This window comes from Peromyscus eremicus, chromosome 14 (assembly GCF_949786415.1).
Source record: "Peromyscus eremicus chromosome 14, PerEre_H2_v1, whole genome shotgun sequence".
NCBI classification, from domain to species: Eukaryota; Metazoa; Chordata; class Mammalia; order Rodentia; family Cricetidae; genus Peromyscus; species Peromyscus eremicus.
The window spans coordinates 78443534-78455908 of NC_081430.1; the positions used below are offsets into that span (position 1 = coordinate 78443534).

Sequence of the window (12375 nt, forward strand, 5' to 3'; positions counted from 1 at the left end):
TAGTCCTAAAGTATCTGGGTTGGTTCAGTTTTGCAGTCCTCACAATCCCATGTGTCCTAGCAGCTGTCTTTTGCTCTTCAGCATTCAAAAAAATTAAAAATTAACACAAGCTGGGTGGTGGTGGCACACGCCTTTAATCCCAGCACTCGGGAGGCAGAGGCAGGTGGATCTCTGTGAGTTTGAGGTCAGTCTGGGGTACAGAGTGAGTTCCAGGACAGCCTCCAAAGCTTCACAGAGAAACCCTGTCTTGAAAAACAAAACAACAACAAAAAAAATCAACACAATACTATATGGGATCCAGAGTCCCTGTGTATCTCCCAACTTACATGGCTTTTTTCTTTTATATTACTTTTACTCTCTTTAATGACTTTATTATTATTTTTAAACTATTCTTTTTTTTCTATGACTATACCCTTTTCCTTTCCTTAAGCCTACACACATTGTTAAACACGCTGTAACCTGTTTAGAGGTTTTTCCATCTGGATCTCTTTTATTGCGTATCTTCAGCCTTTAAACTGCTAACTTACACCTGGATCCTCTGCATGTGGCTCTCAGCTGCCTCCACCAGCTTCTCTTGTCATGAAAACCAAGTGTGAAACTCCCGGCTGGTTCAGAGGCTTGTCTGACCACGAACTACATTTACCCTTCCTAGAGCTCTAGAATTCCGATGCTTGCATTGTGATAGGCATTTTCACTTAGTTTTTTGTTCCTACTGGCTGCTCAAGGGCTTGCCAGCAGGCAGAAACTCTTTTTTTTTTAATTATTATTTCTTTTTCTATTTTTAAAATTTATTTATTTATTGTGTATACAGTGTTCTGTCTGTACATATGCCTGCATGCCAGAAGAGGGCACCAGATCTCATTATAGATGGTTGTGAGCCTTCATGTGGTTGCTGGGAATTGAACTCAGGACCTCTGGAAGAGCAGCCAATCAATGCTCTTAACCGCTGAGCCATCTCTCCAGCCCAGGCAGAAACTCTTAAATGAGTCATATCCTTTTTCCCAAAGCTTTCTCAGGCCCTGTGGAAATACTGCCCATGTTGGAACACCAAAATATTGGGGTTGTTTGTTTGTTTGTTTGTTTTAATCTTTTGGCTCTTTTGGGGGGCCCCACCACCCAGCTCCCAAATAAATCACACATGGAGACATAGAGGCTTATTCTTACTTATAAATGTCTAGCTTTAGCTTAGCCTGTTGCTTGCCAGCTTTCCTTAACTTCAAATTATCCCATCTACCTTTTGCCTCTGGTCTTTTCCCGTTCTCTTACTTCTTACTCTGTGGCTTGCTGGGTGGCTGGCCTCTAGAGTCCTCCTTCTTCTCTGGCTACTTCTTCTCCTCCCAGATTTCTCTTTCTATATGTTCTCTCTGCCTGCCAGCCCTGCCTATCCTTTCTCCTGCCTTGATATTGATCGTCCAGTTCTTTATTAGACCATCGTGTGTTTTAGACAGGCACAGTAACACAGCATCACAGAGTTAAACAAATGCAACATAAACAAAAGTAACACACCTTAAAATAATATTCTACAACAACTAACAGATATATATATATTATATATATATTAAACTAATGTGTGCTAACAGGATTTAGAAAAGAAAGCAAGGGGGCTACTATTAGGTAATGAAGGAGGACAATGCAGGTAAAAGACAGGAGCTGTGAAAGAGGACATAAAGCTAATTGTTGTTTTAGCTTTAACTCTGTCCTGTGTGTGTGTGTGTGTGTGTGTGTGTGTGTGTGTGTGTGTGTGAGGTGGATAGGTTCATAAAAATGTAATTGACAGTGCAAGTGTAAAACTCTAAGTGAACCTCCCTGGCTTTAGAGTGGAAGTTGTAACTTATAGAAGTTCACTGAGATGGATGGAGTTTGGGACAAGGCAATTGTTTATTTAAATCACTATGTTTATCTGGTTGTGTGATGCTTTCATTTGTGATTTCATTACAATAAAGTGATGTTCATATCAAAAATAGACAGAACAGTCTCTTTTAGTTCATGGTAACAGAATCTCAGGCTGCCATGTCCACTGCCTTTGTGCCTTTTTTGAGGTGGTCTCTCATGGCAGAGAGCATGTATCTGAAGAGGCCTGTTTTACAGCTGGGAAGAGGGTGGAAGAGGTGGAATTCTCAATATTCCTTTCTGAGGGATGGCCTCACCTCTTACAGGTTCTACCTTGGCACCAGGCTGAGGATGAAACATTCAATAGATGGGCTTTTGGGAGACATTCTTGATCTAAGTGATAGTTATCTCTCTCTCTCTCTCTCTCTCTCTCTCTCTCTCTCTCTCTCTCTCTCTCTCTCTGTGTGTGTGTGTGTGTTAGCTTTGTCAGTTTATTTCTGAGTCTTCTATTCTTTTGCGTTGGTCTACCTGTTTTATGCCAGTAACATGCTTAGACTGTATTAAGTAAGGTTGCTAGATCCCAGAAAGACTGGTATGCTATGAAAGTGCTGGCTGTGTTTGATATTAGAAATACTGAAGAAAAAACAAAACAGAACACTAATTCCAAGGATGAAAAGCACCAAAAGTCCATCTGATGGCCTTAGAGGTTGTGTGCTTGGTGGGAGCCTTCCAGAGTTACAGAATAGTGAAGTTGCATTTAGAAAATTCAAGCTATGGAGAAGTGGTTCAGCAGTTAACAGCACTGGCTACTCTTCCAGAAGTCCTGAGTTCAATTCCCAGCACCCATATAGTGGCTCACAACTGTTGGATGTCCTCTTCTGGTATGCAGATATACCTGCAATATAAAACACCCATATACATAAACAAATAAATCTTTTTTATTTTCAGTTTTGGTTTGGTTTTTTTGAGACAGGGTTTCTCTGTGTATTCCTGGCCATCCTGGAACTCAGTCTTGTAGAATATGCTGGCCTGGAACTCAGAGATTTGCCTACCTTTGCCTCCTGAGCACTGGGATCAAAGCTGTGCATTACCACCACCTGGCCAAGTAGATCTTTTTTTAAAAAAAGAAAATTAGAGCTACCTGATTGACTTCCCTGGCATGGATCTTAAATGCATTGCCAAGACAAAATGCATTCTATGATCAGAAAATAGCAGCCCATAATTGAATCGCATGTGGATGTCAAGACAATTGATGTTTTTTGCTTCATCTGTTCTGTGTTGGTTTTACTAAAAACAAACACATAAACAACACCATATACTTGAGACCTCCAGCAACAGCAGGTCTGCCAGATCCAGAAGACAATGGAAATCATAAGCCCAGAGGAGTGAATGACTTCAAAGAAGTAGCTAACAAAGTGACTGAAGACAGCAGCTGAGAAGATAGAAGAGTTTTGCCGGATGTGTCCTCTGCAGTCGGTTTTCAGTAGAGAAGTAAGTGCTGAAGACGCCCAGGTTTGAATGGGGAAAACTCCTGGTAGTCCTGGAAAAGTTGCTGGTGATGAGGTGGGTGTTCAAGCTTTGGGTATTTTCAAGGTTTATTTATTGTTGTCTTATGTGTTTGAGTGTTCGATCTACATGTACCTGTGTATATGCATGCAGTACCAGCAAGGGGGCAGAAGAGGGCGTTAGAACCATAGAAGCTGGAGTTCTGAGGCCCGGAGAGGCAGTGTGGGTGCTGGGCAGTGAATCTGGACCATTTGCAGAACAGCCAGTGCTCTTAACCACTGAGTTCTCTCTTCAATCCCAGGTGCTGAAGTTGAATGAGCTGTAAAATTAGTGCAAGAATCTGTTTAAAATTCAGATTTTGATATTTATTATTTTTAAAGTTTTATTTTTAAATTATGTATATGTGTGTGTGTGCCTCTATGTGGGTATGGGCACATGAGTGTGGGTGCTGGAGGAGCAACCACTGAGTCATCTCTCCAGTCCTAAAATTCAGATTTTTATAGTGATAAATAAAAATTCACATTTATGGTTAAAAAAAAAACCTCTACCAAAAGTAATATTTAAATTAGACTTATTAAAGGGGAAAGAAATTTTAAATGGTAAAATTATGACTCTCATATAGACATGACATGAATATGGCTCAAAGATTTTTTTTTTAAATTCACTAATGAATGAGGGAACCAGGAGATACGTTACAATGAGTTCAATGGAATGTCCAAAGGCCAGACAAATATACAAACCATTCTGCAATGCTGCAATAAATTTCCCTTCCTGTCTTCCCTTTTCATCTCTTTTCCCCTCCCTCGTCCACCCGCCCCCACTTCCCTTTGGCAGCATGGGGATTGTATCTAGGGCATCATCTGAGGGAAGCCAAGTGTTCTACCGGTCAGCTACATCCCCAGAAAGGAAATCAATTTTCTCTGTTGATACAAAATTGGCCTATTGCACAGTGGGCAGAGGGAAGTCATCAGAAACTCACCACATGGAATTTATTTGAATGTCTGGAAATAACTATTTGTATTTATATCAATTTCCCAAGAATGTTTAAGTCTTTAGAATTCTTCAACAGCTCAAAGAAGAGTATAGGTCCCATAGAACCTGATAAATGGGGGTAGAGGGGAGGGAGAGTTTTCTACTTTCAAGTAATCTTTTGGCTTCAGCTTCCCCTTGACAATGACCCTGGTGCTGAAGAGGTGGCTCAGTGGGCTAAGAGTATTTGCTGTGAAAACATGAGGACTTGAATTCAAAGCCCCAGCACTGACCTAAACCGGGTATGGCTTCGATTGTAACTCCAACACTGTGGGAGGTTGAGACAGGAAAATCACTCGGGTAGGGCTTGCTGGCCAGAAAAGGGTGTTGGAACTAGAGTTTCATGTGTTTATGAGCTGCCATGTGGGTGCTAAAAACTGAACCAGGATCCCCTGCAAGAGCTGTAAATGCTCATAACCACTGAGGCATCTCTCCAGCCCCTACCTTGAAGTTTTATGTGTTTAATATACTTTGTGGGGCATGGTTGGGATAGGGTCTTGATTATGTAGCCCTGGCTGGTCTGGAACCTGATATATAAATCAGAGTAGCCTTGAATTTGTGTTGGAGGCCAGCTCCGACCTGCCGAAGGGTTCTTATGGGGAGGAGTGAGGAATGAAGACGTATTAGGTAGAAATATAGACAGAGACAACAAGAAAGACAGAGACATAGGATAGCTTCAGGAGGGCCCTGGGTTGATACCCAGTCACCCCAAGTTTAATCATGATGGGCTTTTTATACATCAGCAATGGAAGGAGCAAAAGACCACTCCCTCTCAAGGTCGAGGTATAAAGTACCAACAAGTGTAGACCTTCAAAACACCTGGTAACCACGCCTTTGGCCAAATCATCCTATTATGCAGCCCTGTTGGGTAAAGCAAGCTCAGACTTTCTGACCTTGAGTAAGGCCTTACTAGGGAGCCTCTATTGGCCCCCACAAATATGTAGTGAAACTCTTACTTCAGCCTCCCCAATGCTGGGATTATAGGTATGTATGACCATACCTGTCCTTTAAGGGGCATTAACAATTGTTTCAGAAGGAAATAGAGTTGTATGTGGTTCCTCCCTACTCTCTCTCCTTCCCTCCTCTTCTTCCCTTCTCCCCCCACCCCCTTCTCTCTCTCTCTCTCTCTCTCTCTCTCTCTCTCTCTCTCTCTCTCTCTCTCTCTCTGTGTGTGTGTGTGTGTGTGTGTGTGTGTGTGTGTGTGTGTGTGTTTTAGACATGTCTGTCTCATATAGCTGAGGATGGCTGAACTCCTGGTCTTCCTGCCTCCATCTCCCAAGAGCTTTTATTACAGGCAGGTGACCTGCCACCCAGCTTCAAGCTATCACCTTCAACTGAAGTCTCTTGCAGTGATGTTTCTTCTGTGGTCTACATGTCATCTGTCCACTTTTCACCCTCCAGCTCCAGCAGATCCAGAAATGGCCTTGTGCCCTTTTCTTGCAAAGTTGGATTCAGAATTCTCTATCTATTTAAACTCCTCCAGAGAATTCACTAGGACAAAAGCAGTACAGAATGACAGAGACGTCACTCAACTTTCTGACAGACCAAACACCTTAAACTAATAGCTCTCTTCTATAGATAGATTCTCCTCCTAAGAAGTTTGGACCCTTGCTGATTCTTCTCTGTCTTCCTTCCTTTCTTCCCTCCTTCCCTCTCTTTTATAAACAAAGTCTCTCTGTAATGTAGGCCAAGCTGGTATCAAACTCACTACTAGTATGACAAATAACCTTGAACTTCTGGTCTTCAGGTTCCCTCCTCCCAGTGCTGCAAGTATAGGCATGTGTCGGTTCTCCTTATAGAGAGCCTTAGATTTTCTTGTCTCTTTACTCACACATCTTCAGCTCAATCCCTCAGCAACTCCCTCAAGAACAAAAGGAATGCTGACTCAACCCATGATTGTTCAGTGACTTGTGCCTTTGTGTGGTATGTGAGAGTATATCACCATCAGTCTAAGAGGACTTTATGAAGTTCCAAGATTATTATAGGTATTTTCCCAAAGTTCTCCATCTTCAAAAGAAGATACCCTTTCTCACTTCTAACATTGTGTGTGTGTGTGTCCAATTAGCTCCTAAGCTTCTTTAGTGGACAGAAAAAAAACATTATGAAAGTTTATAGAAACAATTCCTCTTCCCCCTTCTTGAGATAGGGTCTTATATAACCCAGGCTGGCCTCAAATCTATTGCTGTGCCTGGGTTCCATCCCCGCCACTGCATAAAAAGGGTGTGGTAGTACATGCCTGCCTATAATCCTAGCATTTCGGACATGGAAGCTGGAGGGTCAGGAATTCAAGGCTACATATGGAGAGTTGGAGGTCAGATTGTAGAACACAAGACCCTGCCACAACCCCCCTCCCAAACAAACAAACAAAACAAAAAACCCATCAATCCTAAATGAATGGCTTCATATACAGACAATACTGTGGTTTTTATAAAAGAGGATATAAGGGACAGGAGAGATGGCTTAGCAGTGAAGAGCACTGGCTGCTCTTCCAGATGACCCAGGTTTGATTACCAAACCCCACACAGTGGCTCACAACCTTCTATAATCCGAGTTCCAGAGGATGGATCTAACTCCCTCTTCTGGCTTCTTCAGGCATGCTTCAAGGTTTATGTGGAGACAAAACACATAAAAAAAAAAAAAAAAGAGAGAGAGAGATGTTATAAATTATTAATGGCCTTAAGAGAACATACAATTCTAATGAAGAACATTACAATTCTTTAAGCAGTTTTCTTATTTTCCTGCCCAAATATAAGAAAAATAATGTAGAGAAACGCTACCCAGGGTAAAAGAGAAAAATTACACGTCTTATATTGCACTTCAAAACCAAAAGCAAAAGACAAAAGCGCCATCTCAGAAAGCACCACTTTTCTGAGGACATTAAGTCTTTGCAATTTTAACCCATCCTCAAACAGAGAACCCGGGGAGGTAACAGCTGTCCCAGAGGCTTCCGTACAAAATGGCGCGGCCCATAAGTACACGCCACGGGGAGGAGGGGTTTACATCCTCCTGGCCGGCTACGAGGCCGGAAGTGGCTACGGCATTTATGCATCCGGGTGGGTGCGGCCAGCCCGCCCCGGGGGTTCCAGCCTGTCGGCGTGGGGTGCCGCAGGTGTTCGGGCAAGGCTGGAGGCCGCAGGTAAGTGAAACTCGGGTTGGCAAAGTCTTCCTCTGGGGTTGTGTGCGGGGCAGAGGGCTTTCCAGTGTGGCTCGAGAGGGTCGGGCTGCTGGCGGTACCACTTTGCGCGTGGGCGACTGTGGGGCTCCAGCGGTCCTAAGGCGTTGTTGGTCCTGCCCCTCTCCCCGCCCTGAGGCGAGGCCTCCTGGTCCTTAACTCGGTGTGGGCGGTGGAGCCCTCAAGGTTGGGGAGGACTCACCCCGCCATTGGTCCCCAAGCCTTCCCGGGCCGCCCCTTTCCATCCGCCCGGCTTCTCGTCAGGAGCATCCACCAACCCTTCGAGGCTTCCTGACCCAGTCAGTTAAAAAGCAGCCCTTACCGCCGTTCCTCCCGGCTTCGGGGGACCCGCCCCACCTGGGTACCTGCAGGCGCACACAGTGGCCCGGCCATTTGCAGGGAGCCACCTCTGGCTTTGGCTTTTCACATCCACGGGGTAGATCAAACTAGAACTTTATTTATTCAAAATTGACATCTGTTCATTAAAATTCAGACAGCCCAAGCTTTTATAAGCTTTTGATATACGATTGGACGCAAGTTCCCTTATATAACATCTCCTTGGAAACACAAAACTGGTTTTATTTTTATTAACTTTTTTGGGGGTGGTGGGGGTGGTGACAGGGTTTCACTGTGTAGTCCTGGCTAGCCTGGAGCTCATATCTGTTTTCCTCTACCTTCCAAGTGCTGGGAATAAAAACTTGTTCCACCACACCCGTCAAGATTTATTTTTGTGTGTGTGTGTGTGTGTGTGTGTGTGTGTGTGTGTGTGTATCTCTGTGAGTGTATGCTGCCAAAAAGAGTGTTGATCTTCTGGAGCTCAAGTTTCAGACGGTTTGAGCTGACTGATGGGAGTGATAGCCAAATTTGAGTCCTCTGGAAAAGCAGCTAGTACTACTTTACTTATTTATTTAATTAATTGAAAATAGATTTTTTTTCCCCTCACATAATATATCCTGATTATGGTTTCTACTCTCTCTATCCCTCCCAATTCCTCCCCACCTCCCTTCCCATCCTGATCCACTCCCTTTCTGTTGCTCATTGGAAAACAAACAGGCTTCTAAAGGATAATAATAAAATATAACAAAATAAAATATAATAAGATAAAACCATCAAATCAAAGTTGGACAAGACAAACAGAAGAAAGAGACCAAGAGAAAACACAAGAGTCAGCGACCTATTTGTTTGAATACTCAGGAATCCCATAAAAACACTAAACTGGAAACCATAATATATTTGCAAAGGACCTGGTGTACACCCCTGTAGGCCCTGTGCATGCTGCCTCAGTCTCTTGTGAGTTCATATGAGCTTTGATCATGTTGATTTAGAGGACCTTGTTTCCCTGGTGTCCTTTCTCCCCTCTGGCTCTTACACTCTTTCCACCTCCTCTTCCTCAGGGTTCCCTGAGCCCTGTGGGGGGATTTGATGGAAATATCCCATTTAGAGCTGAGTGTTCCAAGGTCTCATTCTCTGAATAATGTCTGGCTGTGGGTCTCTGTATTTGTTCCCATCTACTTCAGGAAGAAGTTTCTTTGAGCAAGGCACTGATCTATGAGTACAGCAGAATGCCATTAGGAGTCATTTTATTGCCTTTTTTCTTTTTTTTTAAAGAACAGTAGGATTTGGTTTTATTCAGGTCCTTGAACTATCTAGTCTCTGGCTTTTGGTCATCCCAAGCAATGTTAGGTATGGGTTTCATTTCATGGAGTGGACCTTACACCAAATCAGATAATGGTTGGTTACTCCCACAAGCTTTGTGCCACTGTCTTGGGTCTCTATTGCTGTGAAGAGACACCATGACCACGGCGACTCTTATAAAGAAAACATTTAATTGGGTGGCTTACAGTTCAGAGGTTCAGTCCATTATCACCATGGTGGGAACCATGGCAGTGTGTAGGCAGATGTGTTGGCTACGTCTTGATATGCAGGCCACGGGAAGTTGACTGTGACACTTGGTAGTATCCTCAGCATAGGAGACCTCAAAGCCCACCCCCACAGTGACACACTTCCTCCAACCAGGCCATACCTATCCCAGCAAAGCCACACCTCCTAATAGTGCCATTCTATTCTATGAGATTATGGGGGCCAGTTACATTCAAACTACCACAGACACCATTGCGCTAGCATATCTTGCAGGCGGAGCACCATGGTAGATCAAAGGGTTTGAGGCTGACATGGTGTTTACATTTCTCTTTTGGTAGCATGCAGTGTACCTTCCTATACCAAAGACACTAGAATTAGGGGTGAAGGTTCTATGTAGGCACCAGCTCACCATCTCCATGTTCAATGAGTTGTATAGGTGTTGTCTTCAGCAATGGGGACTTGCTGTCAGTTTGTGAAGAGCAACCTGTAGTCTTGTCAACAGTCTCAGTTGTTTGGGGTTTCCCATGGATCCCCTTTGGCCAACAACTCAATGAGATGTAACCCAATTCTAGTACTGGAAGCTTCATTGGGTGATGAGATGTCCAGTTGGGACTCTCTCTCCTCCATTATTTGGCCATTTCATTTAGGTTGCCTTCATATATATATATATATATATAATATATTATATATAATATATATGTTTTAGGAAGCTTCTACTGTATTAGGTTTCCATACTACCCCTCAATGGTCCTTAATTTTAGCTGTCTCTCCCCATATTCCCTCCCTCTTCCCACTTGACCCTCCTGTCCAGCCCTCACTCATCCATCTACAACTATTCTATTTCCTTTTCCTAATGAGATCTATCTGTCCCATCTAGTCCCTTACTTTATAGCTAATCTTAGTGGTTCTGTGGATTGTAGCTTGGTTATCATTGACTTAACAGCTAATATCCACATAAAAGTGGATACAGACATATGCAGCAGCAAGTGCTAACTGATGAATCATCTCTCCATTCCATACAGTTATTAATTATACACTATGGATTTTATTTTCATATGTGTATAGTACATATTTATGTGTATTACAATGTTAGAAGAGATAGCAACTGAAAGGCATTGATATCTAGATTAGAAAGTGTGGCAGAAAAGAAGTTTAATATAAAGAAGAAATTAAAAATTCTTAAATTTGGTCGTTTGTTTTCAAAACACTTTAAAAATATTTGTTTGCAGTTCATATATGTGTTAATATTTAAACAAACCATTCTTTTTGAATACCTTTCCCCCATTTGTATCTTTACTTTAAAAAAATTATTTATTGGTTTGTTTTTTGAGACAAGGTCCCACTGTGTAGTCCTGGATGGCCTGGAACTCATAGAGATGCCTCTGCCTCCTGGGGATTAAAGGCCAGAACCACCGTGTGTGTGTGTGTGTGTGTGTGTGTGTGTGTGTGTGTGTGTGTGTGTGTGTTTTGTGCACATGCCTGCAAATACCAGAAGAGAATATTAGATTCCCCTGGAGTTGGATTTACAGGCAGTTGTGAACACCTGATACGGCTGCTGGAAATCGAACTTGGGTCATCTGAGCATCTCTCCATCCCTAAGGCTGTAGTCACAAAACTTCACAAACTGGATGGCTTAAAATAATGGAAATTGGCTGGGCGTGGTGGCGCACACCTGTAATCCCAGCACTTGGGAGGCAGAGCCAGGTGGATCTGTGAGTTCCAGGACAGCCTGGTCTACAGAGCGAGATCCAGGACAGGCACCAAAGCTACGCAGAGAAACTCTGTCTTGAAAAACGAAAAAAAAAAAAAAAAAAAAAAAAAAAAGAAAAGAAAGAAAGAAAAAAGGAAATTGGTTCTACAGTTGGGGAGACTAGAGGTCTCTGGAGGACTATTCTGTCTCCTTGGTGGGGAGTTGGGGATGGGAGGATTCTTCCTTGCCTTTTAGCTCCTAGGAATAAAGATCCTTGGCTTTCTTTGGTTTGCTTGACTTTAGTATCCACCTCCATCTTCTCCTGACTTCTTCCCCGTGTGTCTGTCACATTTGGGTCTCCCTTTGTCTTGTCTTTTTTTTTCTTTTCTGTAGGATACCAGTCACACTGGATTAAGGCTGAGTCTACATCAGTATGACCTCATTTTATCTTTTTCTCTTTTTGAGACAGGGTTTCTCTAGCTTTTGCTGTCCTGGAACTCACTGTGTAGATTAGGCTGTCTTTGAACTCACAGAGATCCACCTGCCTCTGCCTCCCAAGGCATGCACCATCACCTGCCTCGACTTCATCTTGATAATATATGGAAGGCCCTAATTCCTAAGAAGGGCACAGGCATAGGTTCTGAGAGTAGAACTTCAGCATACCTTTTTGGAAGACACAGCTCAACTCATAACCGGTAGCTAGGCTGTTTTATGTGTCTCTCAGTTAATAGGCTTTGGGATGATTTCCACTTTGGGGTTGTTACAGACAGCACTGCTCGGCACTCTCTGTGGATGTGTTTTTATTTCCCTTCCATGTGGTTGTAATGGAACTGTGAGGCCTGTGGTGTCTTCATGCTTAGCTGTTGAAGACCTGCCGGGCTGTTCTCCAAAGCAGCTGCACCATTTGGCATTCCCACTGACAGTGTGTGAGAGTTTCTCGTTTCTCCACAGTATTGCCAGTTCTTCTTAGCTGCCTTTTTGAGAGCCACAGTAGTGGTTTTGAAGCATTATGTCATTGTGGTTTTGATTTGCATTTTCCCTGATAGCTAATGATGTTAAAGAGCTTTTCATGTGCTATTTGGCCATTGCTCAATTGTCTTTCAGATCTCTATTCATAGTCTTAATCATGTTTTGTAATTAGTTCATTTGTCTTTTATTACTGAGTTGTAAAAGTTTGTATTTTAAACACATGCCTTTAACAGATATGTGACTTGCAAGTATTTTCTCCACTTCTTCAGGCTCTGTTTGGGATGTCTTGGTAGCCAATTTATTTTTTAAAAAGCTTTTA

At 42.9% G+C, this 12375-nt stretch overlaps 1 protein-coding gene across 1 annotated transcript in view; it reads left to right on the forward strand.

Annotated features, from left to right (window-relative positions):
• The first annotated feature begins 7368 nt into the window (after nucleotides 1-7368).
• The window catches only part of Exd2 (exonuclease 3'-5' domain containing 2), a 31835-nt gene continuing 26828 nt past the window's right edge, over nucleotides 7369-12375 (forward strand). The window contains exon 1 of the mRNA XM_059279534.1: nucleotides 7369-7501. The gene's annotated coding sequence lies outside the window, so the exon portion shown is untranslated. The remainder of the gene's footprint in view (nucleotides 7502-12375) is intronic.